Source organism: Neopelma chrysocephalum, unplaced genomic scaffold, assembly GCF_003984885.1.
Source record: "Neopelma chrysocephalum unplaced genomic scaffold, ASM398488v2 Primary Assembly neopelma1_66, whole genome shotgun sequence".
NCBI classification, from domain to species: Eukaryota; Metazoa; Chordata; class Aves; order Passeriformes; family Pipridae; genus Neopelma; species Neopelma chrysocephalum.
The window spans coordinates 9,741,735-9,746,967 of NW_020897725.1; the positions used below are offsets into that span (position 1 = coordinate 9,741,735).

The window sequence follows — 5,233 nt, forward strand, 5'->3', positions numbered from 1 at the left end:
GACTCTTCAAGTGGGAGGCAGCCTCGTAGGGATTAAACGAAGCAGATGGGTTGACCTCGAACAGCAGCCAAACACCCACACAGCCACTTGCTCACTCCCCCAGCAGTGGCATAGGGGAGAAAATAGAAAGAACAAAAGTGGGAATCATAGAGTCCTTAAGGTTGGAAAAGACCTCTAAGATAATCGAGTCCAACCATTATCTGAGTGCCACTGTGTTCACCACTAAACCATGTCCCCAGTTGCCACATCCACATGTTTTTCTGAACACTTTCAGGGATGGGGATTCCACCACTTCCCTGAGCAGCCTGTTCCAATGCCTGACCACCCTTCCTATGAAAAAATTTTTCCTCATAGCCAGTCTAAACGTCCCCTGGTGCAACTTGAGGACATTTCCTCTTGTCCTGCCATTTTTTACCTGGGAGAAGAAACCTACCCCCACCTTGCTACAAACTCCTTTCAGAGAGTTGCAGAGAGTGAGAAGGTCCCCCCCGAGCCTTCTTTTCTCCAGGGTAAACACCCCCAGCTCCCTCAGCTGCTTCTCATCAGACTTGTGCTCCAGACCCTCCCCCAGCTCTGTTGCCCTTCTCTGGACATGCTCCAGCATCTCAATGTCCTTTTTGTAGTGAGGGGCCCAAAACTGAACACAGGATTCAAGGTGTGGCTTCTCCAGTGCCAAGTACAGGGTGACAATCACTGCCCTGGTCCTGCTGGCCAAACTATTGCTGATCCAGGCCAGGATGCCATTGGCCTTCTTAGCCACCTGGGCACACACTGGCTCATGTTCAGCTGCTGTCATCCAGCACCCCCAGGAATGTTTGTAGATCCAGATAAGGACAGTTTAATAAATGAAGGAAAGCAAAAAAAATCTAAGCCAAACAACCCAACCCAAAAACCCCCCAAGCAATGCATAGGCAATCACTCACCACTTCCCATCAGCAGACCTATACCCAGACAGTCTCCCAGCAACAGTCACCTTGGAAGACTAAAGCCCCACCACGCTTCTTCCTCTGCCACAGCTTTTCTCACTGAGGTCAATGTTTTATGGCATGGAATATCCCTTTGGCCAATTTGGGTCAACTGTCCTGGCTCTGCCCCCTCCCTATCTCTTGTCCACCCCCCATCTACTTGCTGGGGAAGACAAGTGAAAAAAAACAAAAAAAGCAAGCCTTGATGCTGTGCAAGTGTTATTCAGCAATAATCAACACACTGGTGTGTTATCAACACTATTTTAGCTACAAATCCCAAACATGGCAGCAGATGGGCAGCAACGAAGAAAGTTAACTCCATCCCATCAGACCCAGTACAATCTCCACCCCTTGCTCCACACCATTACCACCATACTCGCGTCCTACATTCTCCAGTCATCACTGTCAACCACAACCGCCCTTCTGGTCCTTTGACATATGCACAGACGTCACTCCCTTAGTCTGTGGGACATCTCCCAAATGTCCATACAAGTCTAGTCAATTAATTTGGTCTACGACTTGTAGGAAGCTGCTGTGTGGAGCACGTCAGATGGTTTTCGTACATCACAACGGGATCCACTGGCAAATAGAGCATATTGCCTTTCACCTTCTGCTATTTATTATACTTTTGAGCTTGAGCCACCTCATCAGATGATGCTCTGAAATCTCTGCCTCCTGGCCCAACAGTAATCTCTTCCAGCATTCAAGTTGTAGCACACATATAACATAGGAATGCCAAAAATAATGTTTTGCCATTGTTTCTGCCTGTCAAAAACTTCCTACCAAAAATTCTCTGTCAGCTTTCTACCAGAAGTTCTCACCAGAGCTTCCTGCTGGAGTTTTCCTGCCAAAAGTTCTTCCTATTGTTTATGGTTATCATATCTCCTCGAACATCTGAATAGGGCTACGTGCCAAGAAATCACGTACAACCTCCTTTGAACACTATAAAAGTTGAGGAAAAATTTGGGAAAAATCAAGGAGACAGCAAAGGGAGAGAGAGAACCAGTTACCCTAGCTGAAAATCTCTCCCCAGCCCCCCTCACCTTTCTTCTGCCACCATATGCTGCCTACCTGTCACAGGAGACTGGAATTCTGCCAACCTGAAGAGGACTGAGAACCACCGTGTGACATACGTGAGTTATATTTTATTTCTCCACCCTGACCATATTTCTGAGGGCTGAAAGGTGTGGCTGAACCAGGACCCCCAACACCAGCTCTGCGGAGAGGTAGTTTTTGGTGGTATCTTTTCTCTGCTTCTAGAAGTAATCTTAGCATTTTCCAACCTTTTCTTATTTTTTCCTCTTTCTCTTTGCATCTCTTAGCAATTAATAAAATCAGTTTTGGTATCAACAGACAACTTGTGTGAGTCTTAATTTTGCTCAAGGGTATATACAAATCTGAAGTTTCTGCAACATTTAAGCAGATTGTAACCCAAGAGCACTGGGGTTTCCTCATTTGAGCCCACTGTGTGATCAATCCTACCCTCTTACTCCATGTAGCTTCAGTTGCATGATGTGTAGAGGCAACCCTTCCTGTGAACATCTAGTGCAGCACAAGCACCACAAACCCTTGATACCTCCAGCTCCAGAACCTCAGCGGTCAACCTTGGGTCTTCCAGGTATTTTCTGCCAGAGGCTCCAGGTGAACAGAGCATGTTTCTTACAGCTGATACTTTTTGGACAGGCCCAAGAGCTACCACACAAACCATCCTGCTGCTGTTTAGGAACTGTGGTGGGTTCACCTTGTCCAGACACCAGGTGCCCACCAAAGCTCCTCTGTCACTCCCCTCCTCAGCTGGACAGAGGAGAGAAAATGTAACAAAAGTCTCCTAGGTCAAGATAAGGATGGGGAGAGACCACTCACCAGTTACCCTCAGGGGCAAAACACTGTCACTGATGGGCTCGGCTGTTGCTGGTGGCAGGTCCATCTCAGAGCCGGTAGGGATTGGCTCTGTTGGACATGGAGGAAGTTTCTGTCAGTCTCTCACAGAAGCCACTCTCCTGGCCCCCCTCTACCAAAATATTGCCACACAAACAGTACATTTGAAAAAGTTCTTTAAGGTCACTCAATGGAGAGGACTCACAAGGTGACTGTGACCCAGAATATGCAGTTTCCAGAAATGCACTATGCCTAGGAAAACTTTTTTATTAGCTGGTGGAAACTTGACATTTATCTTACTGATCACATCCATGGGGATATGATAATGCTGATCTTACCATTACAAGCTTGGAAACATCTATCCTGAAGAAGACAAGAAAGAATGTCTCCATGAGATGGTTCCCTGAACACTGGGATGGCAGCAATGCAGGGGCTGAACGCCAGACTTGGCTCACGGTCATTGCCTTTATCACAGGTCTCCCAGGCAGAGCAGAACACAGTGATAAGCAGCACAGCAAACAGCAAGAGCTGACAGCAGCCATGCAGAAGCTTTGGAGTTTAATGTGCAGCAAGAGAGGGAACAAATAATTCAGCACTGGGACCAGCAAGTAGCAGCTTAACAGCTGTGAAAAACAGACAGACCAGTCACCACAACTCTGGGTGCCACAGGGACAGCAGTGGGGTGGTTCCACCAGCAGCCAAGTGCCCATGCAGCTGCTCACTCACCCCTGCTCAGAGGGATGTGGGGAAGTTGAAATGAATAAAAGTGAGAAAATCTGTGGGTCAGATAAAGCCAGTTTCAGGGTCAAAAAAGGCGAGGAAAAGTGAGGCTGCCATGATGCTGCTGTGGCTGGTTAGGGCTGTCCTATGGCCACCAGCTGCTGGCTATGGCACCCCTGCAGCCACCTTGGTAGCCACCTTCACCCCTTTTCCTCCTTCTCACAGAATCATAGAATGGCTTATGTTGGAAGGTACCACAGTGGGTCATCTTATCCAACCTCCTGCTTAAGCAGCACCATCCTAGAGCACATGGCACAGGATTGTGTACAGACAGTTCTTGAATACCTTCAGTGAGGGACACTCCACAGACTCTCTAGGTAACCTGTTCCAGTGCTCAGTCACTGCACAGTAAAGAAGTTCTTACTCATACTCAGGTGGAACTTCCTGTGCATGAGTTTCTGCCTGTTGCTTCTTGTCCTATTGCTCAGCACCACCGGGAAGAGCCTGATTCCATCATCTTACCACTGTCCCTTCAGATACTCATAGACATTGATGAGGTGCCCTCTCAGTCATCTCTTCTCAAGACTGAACAGCCCCAGCTCCCTCAGCCTTTCCTTGTAGGAGAGGTGCTCCAGTCCCTTCATCATCTTTCTTGCCCTCTGCTCTCCCCTATTGCTACAACGGAGGCTGACGGTTCATGAGGGCATTGGGGAAAGCCACGACACTGACAGTGTCCCCATCGCAGGGTGTCCCCAACCCAGTGTCCCCAAGGCGGTGTTCCCAGCCCTGTGTCCCCAGTGCAGTGTCTCCAGCAGTGTCCCCATGGCAGCCCTGAGTCCCTGGCCCACTGTTCCCAAGGCAGTATCCCCAGCCCGGTGTCCCCAGGGCAGGGTATCCCCAGGGCAGCCCAGTGTGTCCCTGTCACAGTGTCCCCATCCCCGGCACACATTTTCCACAGCAGTGTTCCCGGTCCAGTGTCCCCCGGGCACCCAGTGTTCCTGTCACAGTGTCCCCATCCCCGGCATAGGGTCCCTATGCCAGTGTGTGCCCGGCCCAGTGTGCCCAAGGCAGTATCCTCAGTGCAGTGTCCCCAACAGCGTGTCTCCCACCCCAGTGTGTCCCCAGGGCAGCCCGGTGTCCCTGGCACAGCGTCCCCAGAGCACTGTGCTCAGAGCAGTATTCCCCATCCCGGTGTCCCCCACAGTGTATCCCCAGGGCAGCCCCATCATGGCACAGTGTCCCCATCCCAGTGCATCCCCATAGCAGCCCAGTGTCCCTAGCACAGTGTCCCCATCCCAGTGCATCCCCATAGCAGTCCAGTGTCCCTGTCCCTAAGGCAGTATGCGCAGCCCGGTGTCCCCAGCCCCCTGTGTCCCTAGGGCAGCCCTGTGTCCCTATCACGGCGTCCCCGTCCCTGGCGGTATCCCCCTCCCGGTGTCCCTGCCCACCCCGGGTTCCCTCAGCGCCGCCGCCGCTCTTTGTCTCTGTCTCCGCCCGCCCCCGCGGTGTCACGTGCCGGGGGCGGGGCGCGTCGCGCGGCGGTGACGCGCGCGGGGCGCGGGCAGGATGGGGCGCTGAGGGGCGGCCGGGCCGGGCCGGACACCCCGCGGGAGCCGCGGGAGCCGCCGGGCGAGCGGAGCGGGCGGTAAGGGCGGAGCGCGGGGGGGGCT

General features: G+C 51.9%; 1 protein-coding gene across 6 annotated transcripts in view; it reads left to right on the forward strand.

Moving 5' to 3' along the window:
* Nucleotides 1–5,111: 5,111 nt before the first annotated feature.
* The window catches only part of PHF20L1 (PHD finger protein 20 like 1), a 58,826-nt gene continuing 58,704 nt past the window's right edge, over nucleotides 5,112–5,233 (forward strand). For 4 of the 6 annotated variants that reach the window (XM_027684551.1, XM_027684553.1, XM_027684556.1 and 1 more), the window contains exon 1: nucleotides 5,153–5,208. The gene's annotated coding sequence lies outside the window, so the exon portion shown is untranslated. Of the gene's footprint in view, nucleotides 5,209–5,233 lie in introns of all 6 variants that reach the window. The other 2 variants (XM_027684554.1, XM_027684558.1) reach the window with 1 other exon arrangement.